Source organism: Plecotus auritus, assembly GCF_963455305.1.
Source record: "Plecotus auritus genome assembly, chromosome: 2".
Taxonomy (NCBI): Eukaryota; Metazoa; Chordata; class Mammalia; order Chiroptera; family Vespertilionidae; genus Plecotus; species Plecotus auritus.
Window position 1 is genome coordinate 138,097,438 of NC_137771.1, and position 13,715 is coordinate 138,111,152.

At 41.0% G+C, this 13,715-nt stretch overlaps 1 protein-coding gene across 1 annotated transcript in view; it reads left to right on the plus strand.

The window, feature by feature from the left end:
- The first annotated feature begins 1,136 nt into the window (after positions 1-1,136).
- Positions 1,137-13,715, plus strand: part of HTR1F (5-hydroxytryptamine receptor 1F) — a 133,120-nt gene continuing 120,541 nt past the window's right edge. Inside the window, exon 1 of the mRNA XM_080655222.1 lies at positions 1,137-1,237. The gene's annotated coding sequence lies outside the window, so the exon portion shown is untranslated. The remainder of the gene's footprint in view (positions 1,238-13,715) is intronic.

The window sequence follows — 13,715 nt, forward strand, 5'->3', positions numbered from 1 at the left end:
GTCTTTGAATGGCAGGAAGTATTAGGAGGTGGAAGAGCAGAAAGAATCTTCAATGACAGTTCTTTTCTGGGAAAAAGGATCTAAAACAGTCAGGCCCAGGGTGAAACAGTCCTGGGAGGGTCAACATGTGGACTGTGGGGGTGGTGCTATGCGCAGAAATCTGTCTCACTTTCCACATCCTGGACCAGTGCTGCAGAACTGCGACCTTCCGAGGAGCACTGGAGTTTTCAGGGTCCATCAGAACAGGTTTGCAGAGAGTCTGGTAGGTTAGCTAAAGGGACTCTGTCTACTGGGCTATAAAACGTTAGTCTGAAGAAAAAAAAAAAGTCCCGAAGCAGGAAAAGGTCAAGTATTTTCTCAAGGTCAAATCCAGGTCAAAACACTAGAGATGTATTCTGAGGCACCTCAAGAGAAAGCAAACCACAATGGGCCCCATTAGAATAGAGTCTTGAAAAATCCCTGTCCCCATGGCCCTACCTACCTCCCTTCTCTCACCCAACATCAGTTCTTTCTCCGGAAAAGCCTGCTTTGTCAGGTTGTGACTAAACATATCTCTGGGCCCATTCAATTGCTGTTCTCAACCCCATGAAGACTGCTGCCTCTAATTTCCTCTTAGCTTTCCTCCTCTGACCTCACCTCATTTGTAGCCACCCAACCAGAATCAAAGAGCCCCTGGGAAAGAGATGCAGAGACCAAAAGGAAAAAGGAGACTAAAGTCGTTGTGTGTGTGCGTGTGTGTGTGTGTGTGTGTGTGTGTGTGTGTGTGTGTGTGTGTGTTTATGCTTTCAGAAAGGTTGTTCACGTCATTTCCAGATTCCATGAACAGATAATCTCCAAGGTATCACTCAAGTTAAGGAGACGGGACGTTTTCCCTCCTCCGTCCTTGTCCACGCATCACTGGAAGGAAGGGAGGGAGGCGACGGCTGAGAGAAGAGGGAGGAGGGGGAAAAGTGAGAGAAGCAGGATGAGAAAGGGGTGCGGAAGAAAGGAGGAGATGAACGCAAGAGGAGAGGAGCGTTAGGGGTGTCGGAGAGCCCAGGGCGCCTGCCTGCCCTCCCATCCGCCCCCGTCTGGGACCCGCCCGGGCGCGGCGTCCGAGTCCCGCAGCGCACGGCCAGGACACGCCACTCTCCACCCTCCGCCCGGCCTTGGCTGGCGCCCCGCCGCCCTGTCGGTTCCCCACCCCGGATCTGAGGCCACCTTTCCCGCTCCGGACCGCTGCGGAGTAGCGCTTGCGGTGAGTGTGCGCCTCCGTGCCCAGGAGGAAGAGCGCCGGGCGCCCGCGGCTGGAGCGCAGGTGGGAGGGGAGCGCGGGAGCCTGGGGCAGCGCACGTCTGGGCGCGAGGGGAAGACCTACGGGGCCAGAGCCCAAGTCCTCTTCGGCACTTCGGGGCGAAGGAGCAGTGCCGAAGTTGCCCTTCCCCATTCTACTGGAAACCTCTGCTCCCTGGAGCGAAGTTGCGGGGGGCAGGCGTGGTCCTGGGCCGAGCAGGTGGGCCAGGCTGGGAGGGAGAGGCCCGGCTCTGCGGTGGCGGTCCCAGCCGGCGACACCACACTTAGGGCGCAGGCTGCCTGCGCTCCTGGTTTGAGGAGTCTCTGGGGTGGAGAGAGATGAGGCACAGGCCAAAATTCAGCACTGAAAGACAGGAGAATCATGGAATCCAGCCCTCGGTGGGATCTGGAAAGGATTCTGGAGGAAGTGCTGAGATAAACGAGGAGCTGGGGAAGGCGTTAATTGGAAAAAGATTGCAGTTTTCTAACTTGATTTCCTGAGGATACGAACCACGGAATAAAAGGGCAGAAGAGACCTTCCACCCGCGGCAGCAACGTGCCTGGGCTGCCGCAGGTCCTTCCCAACAGAGGAAGGTGCCTTCCTGTTTGGAGCGGAGTTTGAGCAAACGAGAAAAGGGGATCCCAGGGAGGGTTCATGCTCTGGGTTCCTGTCCTCAAAGGGGCTGGAGAGCCGCATTTTTGTCTCCAGTAAATTAGAGGATGAAATGGAGGAGATGAGGAAAAAATACATAAGGAAATTAGCATTTGGAATGCCCCAAATGCTGGATTTGGGGTTCTAGTTATTTCCATCTGCACTTGAAGGTGGCCCTTGATAAGGCATTGGATAGGAACATTAGATGCCAGGCATTTTGGCATCCAATCTAGAACAAATGTTATACCTGCCTGGTATTAGCTTAGGAATGCCCAACTATGAAAAATAAGTTATTTTACTTATTTTGGTCAAGAAATTTTAGTTTATTTTTCCACACCCCCTTTGATCAGTATAACTCCTTTGTGAAGTTTCATACACTGAGACTTATTACAGAGCCAATGAGCCTAAGTTATATCAAGGGGTGTTCTCTTTCAGCAGTATATAAAGATCTTCATAGAAATGGAGATTTAAAGAATCTTGCATTTTTTGCCACTTTGCTTCATTAGGCATATTTTATAGATTCCTGGGATTGGGCCAGAGCACATTTGTAGAGGCAGCTTTTTCATTGTTTTAAATAAATAAATGTATTACTTAACAGTTTTTTAAAGTTCTTAGGCATATTGTTCTTAAAAGACTACTATAAAGCTGCTAATTCATAATACACACTTTCTTAGGAATTGTTTGTATGTTTAATTTAAAATTGGATGCATGTCTCTTTTCAAAGACTTGCAAAATTCTAACTTAATTCTTAATTGGAAATGAGAGGAGTGTCAGTTCAAATTTTCTTATTTAGTAAACATGGTCCCTTTTGAATTTGAGTAACTGTTATTGAAATCATTTCAAATATTTTAAAGGGCCCTTTATAATCTAGTAATAATAAATAACTAATGTAAAACAACATGGACATGATCATATTTGATAGGCCATGACAGGATTCTTTTTTAATGTTAATTTAAAAAGTGGGAGGGATGCTATCTGAGGCAGAGTAAAGGAGATGCAGTGTGTGGCTTCCTGGTTACTCTAACAGAAAGCACTGGTAATCCTTAGGTGATGGAGTCCCAGACCCCTGGGCGGCATCTGTAGTGGCCTGATATAGAATCACAGCTCCATGCCCCACAGTGGAAAACTTGCTCTTTTATTTCCTCAGCCTTAAATTAGGCAAGAAATACTAATTTCTACTCTAAAATGAAAACTCTTGAAGTTCAGTAGGGGAACTCAGATTTGGCATCTGGCATCTGTAACAAAAAATACTTCCTCTTGAAAAAGGTACATAGAGAAATGTTTCGGAGCCTAAGAATGAACATAAATAGGCAAAACTTATATTAATTAGTGTACATGAGCATTAAAGAAGGGGGACTGTTTTGATCTCATAATTTTTTCAACTCCTTGGTGGTGTTTCTCTCATAATTAGTTGAGTGGCCCTTTAACCTATGGTACGGAGTTTCTGTTTTCTTCTATGTACAGAGGGAAACCATTAAAACATCACTAGTGGGAAACTGTTTACCAGGATCCTCTTGCTACTGGGTCGAGATGTTCTGTTGAAAGACAAGAGGGTAAGCAAAGAAGCTGTTAAGAAGCTATGAGAGTTTCCTAGCCTCGCCTTTAAGTAGGGTGATAGCAGTAGAGATGATGGGAAGTGACCAAATTCTGGATATATTTGGAGGTAGAGGAGACAAGACTTGATACCAGATTAGATATGGTTGCTGATGGATCCAGATCATGCCTAGATTTGTGGCCAGAGCAACTGGAAGAATGCAATTGTCACCAATTGATATAAGACTAAGGAGAGGAAGTTTAAATTCTGAGTGCCTAACCGATATTCAGGTACAGGCATCGCAAAGGTAGCTAGAACAGAGCTCAAAGGAAAAGCCAGAGTTGGAGATAAACATTTGTGAGACATCAGTGTATAAATAGTATTTAGGACAATGGGACTTCATTAAATGACTTAAGAAAGACTGAATTTAAAGGATCAGACTGAGAAAAGAGCTCTGGAACAGTCCAAAATACAGACATTGAAAAAAGTAGGAGCCAGAAAAGGAAACTGAGAAGGAGCAATCAGAGAAATAGGGAGAATCCAGAAGGGTGTGATATCATGGGAGCCCACAGAAGAAGGCATTTTGAGAAGGGAGAAAGTGATGATCAGCTATGGCCAGTGCTGCAGAAGAGTTAAGTTATATGCAGACAAAGAATTATCTTGGAATTTTATATGAGCTTGATAAGAGCTATTTCAGTTGAAATGGTGGTGACAAAAGATTGACTGATAAGGGTTGAACTAAGACTGGTGACTAATGACATAGTGATTCTCATCCTAAGAATTTATCTTCCAGATATATTTGTAATTAGGAAAAATAATATATGCTTACAGTTTCTCCCTGCCATTTTTATATATAAATGATTGAAAACAAAAAATACCTAGAAAACAAGCAAAATAAACTGTGTGCATCCACTCAAGGGAATACTACTCAGCTATTAAAATTATTAAAGCAGTTTCCTATGTACTAATATGAAAAGATCTTCAAAGTATACTAAGGAGAAAAAGTTGCAATGCAATGTGCATGATATATTATCATTTATTAAATAACAAAGAAAAATGAGCCTATATATGAAAATACACACACAAAAATTAATAATAATTGCCTACAGGACAGAAACTGAGTGATAGGGCACAATAATGGGAGGGAGATTAACTCCTGTGTGTACTTTAACACCTTTGAATCAGGTGCACATAGATTAGCTATTCAAAATACCAAATAAGCCCTGGCCAGATAGCTCAGTTGGTTAGAACATTGTCCCAATTCTCCAGGTTGTGGGTTTGATCCCCCAGTCAGGGCACATACAAGAAGCAACCAATGAATGAATGAGTAAGTGGAATAACAAATTGATTCCTTTCTCTCTCTCTTTCTCTCTCTCTCTCTCTCTCTCTCTCTCTCTCTCTCTCTCTCCTCTCTCTCACACTCGCGCTCTCTCCCCCCATCTCTCTCCCTGCTCTCTTCTTCTCTAAAATCAATGAATTCAACAAATATTTTTAAAAATACCAACTACAACTTTCTACATAAATCTGAGAAAAATTGTAATTTAAAGTACTAAGATAAAAGAAAGAATGGGAGGTGAGGCAGTGACTACCCTGTATAAGATAACTCTTTCAAGAAGTTTTCAAGAAGAGGATTAAAGGTAGCTGGAGCAGGCCATGGACATTTGTTTTAAAACGGGAGCTACTACTTTGGCAATTAAACCAGTAAGAATGAACCAGACAGAAGGAAAAGTTGATGATAAAAAAGAGGACAACTATGGGAGCACAATCCTTTAGTAAGTGGTAGGGGATGCCCTTTTAGGTGTTAGTGATGCAGGAAACTAGTATGACTAGTGCCTTTTCCTACAAATGCCTAGGTCTGGATCAATCCTAAAGTGAAGTGCTGCTTGGGACATTTGAATAAACTATTTCATCAATTGGTGCAAATTTGAAGTCTTAGTTCTAATGTCATATGGACTTCCCATCAAATCTTATCTGACCATTGGCTCTCCTTAGCAGCTGGAGCACAGCTTGCAACCCTTCTCAAAAGTAACTCTGTTTCTGCCCCTGGCCCCTTCATGCTCAGGAGGATTCTTCTTTACCGGGAATTCAGAGACTCCTGGGAATGAAGCTCCCTCACCAGTTCTCAGTCCTTCATATTTGTCTGCTCTGCTGCTCTTCTTCCCTCCACTGCTATCTGTAGTCAAACAGACCTCCTGGATCCCACAACTGCCCCTCTTCAATCTGAACCTGGCTCAGAAAACATTCTTTTTTATCACCTGCAACTTCAGTTTCTTCTTTATTTAATGACTTCATTATTTAAGTTCGTTTTTAAAATACTTTTTATTGATTTTGGAGAGAGGAAGGGAGAGGGATAGAGAGATAGAAACATCAATGAGAGCAAAACATCAATCAGCTGCCTCCTGCATGCCCCCTACTGGGGATCAAGCCCACAACCCAGGCATGTGCCCTGACAAGGAATGGAACTGGTATCCTCTTGGTTTGACCTCTTGGTTCATGGGTTGATGCTCAATCCCTGAGCCACACTGGCCAGGCTTTAAGTTTATTATTAAGATCATAATGCATCCATCCTTAAAACAAACAAACAAACAGAAAAGCCTGTCATAGCTTTATAGGGGCAGCCTGAACTCTCCCCCTACAGCTAGTCTCCTATTCATTTCTCCTTTTCTCAGCCAACTTTTAGAAAAAATTAATTTTTATTTCTTGTCCTACTCTCCTCCCCTCCTCTTGACTCCTTTCCTCTCCCACCATAGTTTAGCTCTCACAACCATCACCCCATGAAACTCTTGGCAACAGTCAACATGTAAATCAGCAACTACTGATGACTGAAAGGTTAGCTCCCTGACCTATGATAGGAGCACTTAACAAAGTTAACCATTAACCACTCATGCCTGCTCTTTCCTTAGACTCAAAGATGCTTGCATTCCTTAGGTGGTCCTCATTCCATCTGGGAACAAGCCAAGCCATGTAACTCACTCTTCCAACCCTCCTTATCTCCTCCTTTATCTGGATTTCTGCTCCAACTTACTTCCTGCCACTCAACCTTGCCCACCAGCCAGCTATGCTTCAGCTATAGGGAACTATTCACACGTACTTATCTGACACATGAGGTTTACTCCCTGTTCTTCACTTAGTTCTGAATGTCCATCCCTCCTTCCACCTGGCAAATTTTTAGTCAGTTGACAAAATTCAGATTTATGTGTTTTTCTTTCTAGACCCTTTCCTTAACCCAAAAACAACCCACTCCTATACACTAGTTATGAACCTTTTGCAAGCTTCCTGCTGCACTCCCCACGCTGTTGCATTTTATATATTTACATGCATCTTTCTCTCCAATTAGATTGCAAGTCCTGGAGGCAGGAACTAAGTCTTTTTCATTTGTTTCACCAGCCTGAGTGAACCATGGGCACAATGCCATCAAAGGGAAACTTCTCTGACTCTTGTGTTGCCTGGGGTAAAACCACCTGCAAACAAGCCACAGCATGGACCAATTCACAAACACCCTTGGGTGGGAGTGAATTTCTAAAATCATTTCAAAAACGTCTTTTTCTCTATTTATTAGTGACTCTTTCTATGATATTTCACTCTTTCAAGCTATTTCATAAAGTTAAAGGGCCAAAAAACTCAGAGAAGCTTCCTAACTTCATCTTCTATACCCACGATCTACAAAAACAGTTGACTATTTTTCATATATAATAAAACCTCAAGTGAAGAAAATTATATAAACTCACTTGATAACACACTTTAGTGTTTAATACCTTTATTTTTTTTATACTACATAATTGACTTTGCTGTAGTTGTGTCTACTTTTTTTAAGGGATAATATGTGGCCCATTTTTCTTATATCAATCTTTCATCTATTCCAAAACAGTGTCAACTAATACTGAACAAAAATATCTCGATTAAATCAAGAGTTATGAATATTCATTCATTCAAATGCTTGACTTTCAACTTCAATCTTTTCTCTTTTTGTGTTATTTTGCATCTTGCTATTAATGTATAGCAGTATATTAACAATGTATAAACTCAGAGTAAGAATTAGTCAAATAAAATATTTGAGATTGATGTTTCATAGAAGTAGAAACCAGTATGTATACTAAAATAATCAAATTTATGTGCAAATACCTAGCCATCAAAAGCCCTAATTTTATAATTATATTTTGGTCTTTTAATTGCTTTTTAAGGCATTTGTGATGTTTTGAAAAGAATATAAGTATGGTTTTCTTTTCTTTTTTTTAATCTTTATTGTTCAGATTATTACAGTTGTTCCTCTTTTTTCATAGCTCCCCTCCACCCAGTTCCCACCCCACCCCATGCTCTTACCGACCCCCCCGCCCCCGCCACTGTCCTCATCCATAGGTGTATGATTTTTGTCCAGTCTCTTCCCGCACCCCCACACCACTTTCCCCTCGAGGATTGTCAGTCCACTCCCTTTCCACACCCCTGATTCTATTATATTCACCAGATTATTCTGTTCCTCAGATTTTTTATTCACTTGATTTTTAGATTCTCTTGTTGATAGATATGTATTTGTTGTTAATAATTTTTATCTTTACCTTTTTCTTCTTCTTCCTCTTCTTAAAGAATACCTTTCAGCATTTCGTATAATACTGGTTTGGTGGTGATGAACTTCTTTAGCTTTTTCTTATTTGTGAAGCTCTTTATCTGTCCTTCAATTCTGAATAATAGCTTTGCTGGGTAGAGTAATCTTGGTTGTAGGTTCTTGCTATTCATCACTTTGAAAATTTTTTGCCACTCCCATCTGGCCTGCATAGTTTCTGTTGAGAAATCAGCTGACAGTCGTGTGGGTGCTCCCTTGTAGGTAACTAACTGTTTTTCTCTTGCTGCTTTTAATATTCCCTCTTTGTCTTTTGCTCTTGGCATTTTAATTATGATGTGTCTTGGTGTGGTCCTCTTGGGATTCCTTTTGTTTGGGGTTCTCTGCGCTTCTTGGACTTGTAAGTCTATTTCTTTCACCAGGTGGGGGAAGTTTTCTGTCATTATTTCTTCAAATAGGTTTTCAGTATCTTGCTCTCTCTATTCTTCTGGCACCCCCATAATTCTGATGTTGGTACGCTTGAAGTTGTCCCAAAGCCTCCTTAAACTATCTTCATATTTTTGGATTCTTTTTGCTTTTCCGGTTGAGTGTTTTTTGCTTCTTTGTATTTCAAATCTTTTACTTGATTCTTGCGACCCTCTAGTCTGCTGTTGGATCTCTGTATATTATTTTTAATTTCAGTCAGTTTATGCTAATTTCTAGTTGGTCCTTTTTCATATCCTCGAGGGTCTCACTAAATGTATCAGCCTTTTCTAGAAAATTCTTTTTTTTTTTTTTAATATATTTTATTGATATTTTACAGAGAGGAAGGGAGAGGGATAGAGAGCCAGAAACATCGATGAGAGAGAAACATCGATCAGTTGCCTCCTGCACACCTCCCACTGGGGATGTGCCCGCAACCAAGGTACATGCCCTTGACCGGAATCGAACCTGGGACCCTTCAGTCCGCAGGCCGACGCTCTATCCACTGAGCCAAACCGGTTTCGGCTCTAGAAAATTCTTGAAAAAACTTATAACTATGGTTTTGAACTCTGTATCCAGTAATTTGCTTTCCTCCATTTCTTTCATTTGTGACCTGTTTCTTTGTCTCCACATTTTGGCTGCTTCCCTGAGTTGATAGAGTAGCTTTGTGTGCTAGGTGTCCTATAGGGCCCAGTGGCTCAGCCTCCCCAATTACCTAAGGTGGACACTCTTGGTGCACCCCTTTGTGGGCTGTGTGCACAGTCTTGTTGTAGTTAAGCCTTGATTGTTGTTGGTATCACTGGGAGGAATTGAGCTCCAGGCCAATTGGCTGTGAGGATCAGCTGTGTCTACGCTGGGAGAACTTCTGTGCTGGAGACACCCTTATGGGGCAAGAATTGCTTCTGAGGGCTTTGGTGCTCACTGAGTCTGCCCCCTGAGTGTGTCCCTTATGGATCTGAGGAGTTGTAATCTGGATGGTCCTACTCTGACCCCTGGGTACACTGGCTTTTGGATCTCCAAGGAGGTGCTAATTTAGCCTCTGCCTTAGGCCACCCAGCAGGAGCTACAGAGAGATCTGCAGATTCCTCTTCTTTGTTTGGGTTTTGGAGTACCCAAATGAGGCCCAGCTGTGAAGCAAAGCAAACTGCTGTGGGCCTTGGGCCTTCTTTTGGATGTTCCGGGTCTCACTGACTCAGCTGCAGTTTGTTAGGTAAGTTTAGATTTCAAAGAACCAGGCCATTCATATGCAAAAGCCTCTGTGCACAGCGTGGATGGGGCGGAGTCTCAGGGCGGAGCAAACAGCAATGGCTTCCAGGCAGCCCTGCCCTAAGAGGTCTCCGGGTCTCAGTGTCCCTTGGTAGTCACTGCAAACACCTCTGAGAGAAAGCCGCCCTTGAGTTCCACCCTCTGCCAGACAGTCCAGTTTCTCTCCGTATGAGTTGGGTCCCCAGAGTCTCACCCGGAACTGGAGTTCAGAGCAGTCAGGAGCTTTTGTCTCACTCCCGATTGGAAAAGACAGCCGTGTACTCAGTTGCCAGCCCTCTCTGCACGCGACCCTCCATACCTCTGGACTTTACTTCTGCAGCTCCTCTGAGTCTCAGTGTTCTTTTCTCTTCCCTTCTAGTTGTAGAATTACCACTTAGCCAGCCTTCCTGTGGTTCTGGATGATGTCCGTTTTGTCTTAGTTGTAGTTTTGAAGTGCTTGTGCGAGACAGCAAGTTCAGGTGTTTACCTATGCCACCATCTTGGTTTCCTATGGTTTTATTTTCTAATGTGCATAGCAAGATATATTCCTGACTATTGCATTTATAGCTAAAATAATTTCAGGAAAAGACTAATGCTTACAGGAAGAGGTGATTTAGTTATGTGGTACAAGTAACAATGAGTAGTTAGTTGCATATTTTCATGCCTTCTTATTAAATAACACTTGAAATGGTGAGTTCCAGATTTGGGATGTGGTCATTTCAGCATTTTATCTGGGTACTATTCATTGTGGCCGCTGCAACAGAGCACTGATAAGTCAAGGCATCATTTAGCTGTTCTTTGGAATTTTGGCAGCTGTGTTTGACAAGGCAAGAATGCTTCAATCTTTTCTTTTCCCCTTCAATCTTGTTAATTCCAGTTGAAATAAAAGCACTGGAGCTCTTTATTCTTATCTTTCATAACTAAAGTCTAGACTGGGTGATTTGGAACCTTTCTGTTTTCAGAAAAGGATTTCAAATACTCACAGAACCATTTTCTCTCCAATTCATCTGTGGATCTCTCTTTCCTCTTTTCTGATTAGGTTCAGTCAGCCACCATTAGTTCGAGAAGATATCAGAAGACAGAAACTAATATTCTTCCCTTCATAATCATAATCCTGGAAAGGGCTTTTAAATGAATGGGTTATAATCCTGACAAACTTCATTTTTGTCTTAAATTTTACCAAGATATAGCTCAAATCTATAGGTTTCTTTTGTATGCTTAGCCTCACATTATGCTCTCTCATTAAAAGCAGTTGGAACCTTTCATTAAACATCATTGCTACTTCAGGACCTAAGTGGAGAAAATCTGTCAAGAGTGTTTTCTTTTTTAAATAGTGTGTAAGTGCATCACACTATTGTAAAGTTGTAGGTGGACAATAATTCTGTAATGGCTAAAGAAGGGTACATTAAAGTCAGCTTCACACGTTGGCACATTTGTTTTCTCAGAAAAAATGTATAATTTGATCTGATACAAATATGTAGAAATTATACTGAAACAGCAGGGAAGAAAGTGCTTTCTGTATGAATAAATTTATGATTATAACATACAAAAGTGGTACTGGATCTCACTAAAGGAAACGTAGAAGAAATGCACTTGCCCTATATACAAACTACTTGAGTAACTGGAATATTAATAGACAAAATTAGATGTACATATACATAATTCCATGAGTACAATCATAATGGCTTGAGAACAGGAACTGTTTAATAGTTTTCTCAGTTGCATTCCAATGTATTATTACATTTTATCTTCACATTGAGACAGGAATGATTAACCCCATTTGGTTTAAGATAAAAGTTATTCCCAGAAACTAAATGGTTTGTCCTGGAGCTGAGAGCTCATAAATCCTGGAACTAAGGGCACAAATTCACATTTCAGCTCAATTCAATTATCTTGACCCTAAGGTATTTGAGAAAAAAACCTGCATCCTCCTCTGGATTTATTTCTTTAAGATGCATTTTACTATTTTTATTGTTAGGTTTAAAACAAAAATAAATTGCAAAATATACACTTAAGAATAAGAGTTATTTTTACAGATGTTTCCAATATGCAAAAATGCAATTTTATTCTAGTAATATTTTCCTCATTGTTGAAAGCATGAATATATAAAATTATTTAAACAATAAAATAAAAAGAAGCTTCTGCACAGCAAAAGAAATCATCAAGAAAAACAACAAGAAAGCCCACTGCATGGGAGAATATATTTGCCAATGCTATCTCTGAGAAGGGTTTAATCTCCTAAATTACTGGGAACTCATACAACTTAACAAAAGGAAGCTAAACAATCCAGTCAAAAAATGGGCCAAGGTCCTAATTTGCCGGGGTCTTTCTCAGCATCTACAAGAATTCAGGAATCTGGAGAAAGGGTTGCAGGTAAATTAATAAACTAGACATGAAATATAAATTTGGAATACATGGGGGAGCCGGAGAAGGCTTAGCTTTAGTAACTAAGTTCTCTCGGAATCTCCGGACCCTGGGCTTTTTATTCACATATTTTTGCCCTAAAGCAAAGCAAATACACATATAAGGTAAAGTTTGGTAAGCAGTAAAGTGTCAGGTTGGGGGAACTGCCTTCGGCTGTTCAGCTGTTTGGCCAGCAGCAGGTAATAACATGTAGATTTTCAGGTTTGGGGAAATGCCCTCAGCTGTCTGGCAGTAAGCAATAATATGTATCTTCAGCCCTGCTGAAGCTTCAAGGTTCACCAACCTTTTGATGAACTTCTTGCATTTATGACCTGCTGAAATTAACCCCCACCACTAAATAAACACTTTTGAAAAGAGGACCTACAGAAGGCCAAGAGACATATGAAAACATGCTCAAAGTCATTAATCATCTGAGAGATGCAAATCAAAATGACAATGAGATAACATCTCATACCTGTCAGAATGGCTATCATCAACAAATCAAGAAATGGCAAGTGCTGGCAAGGATGTGGAGAAAAAGGAACCCTCTTGCACTGCTGGTGGGAATGCAGATGGTGCAGCCACTGTGGAAAACAGTATGGCGTTTCCTCAAGAATTTAAAAATGGAACTCCCATTTGACCCAGTGATCCCACTTCTAGTAATATATCCTAAGAAAACAGAAACACCAATCAGAAAGGATATATGCACATCTATGGTCATAGAAGCACAATTTACAATAGCTAAGATGTGGAAACAGCCTAAGTGCCCATCAGCGGATGGGTGGATTAGAAAACGTTGGTACATCTACATAATGGAATACTATGCTGCTATAAAAAAGAAGGAACTTTTACCATTTGCAACAGCATGGATGAGCCTGGAGAGCATTATGCTAAGCGAAATAAGCCAGTTGGAGAAAGATAAATATCACATGATCTCACTCGTATGTGAGATTATAATGACCAACATAAACTGATTAACAAATATAGATCCAGAGACAGAGCAACACCGAACAGACTGTCCAACCTCAGAGGGAAGGCAGGGGAGGGTGACTTGTATGCATGCATATTAGCATAAACAATGGACAGGGACTATGGGGTGGTAAAAGTTTGTCCTAGGGGGTGCGGGTGGCTGGGGAGAGGTCAATCAGAGAAAAAGGAGACATATGTAATACTTTAAACAATAAAAAAAAATGCACTGGTTAGCATTAAGCAAAATAAATAAAGAAAGAAAGAATAAAATAAAAATCTCCATAATTCTATCACAATATTCTCATAAGAATTGAGTATTATATCTTATTAATATTATTTTTCTGAATTAATAGCCAACATTATGTATCCCAATATATTCTTATTTGATCCCTATAAGGTTGAATTTTTAAAAAATCTTTATGATCATTTGAATTTCTCCTTCTAGGATTATCTGCTCATGCCTTTTGCTCCTATTAAGACTGAAATACTTACTTTTTCCAAAGCTTTGTCTGTCATATGTTGCAAATTTTCCTATTCATTGATGTCTTTAAACTTGTTCTGTGGTAATTATTGATGGCACCTAAATTTAAATTTTATGTGGTTCAACATTTCTTTTCTTTAAC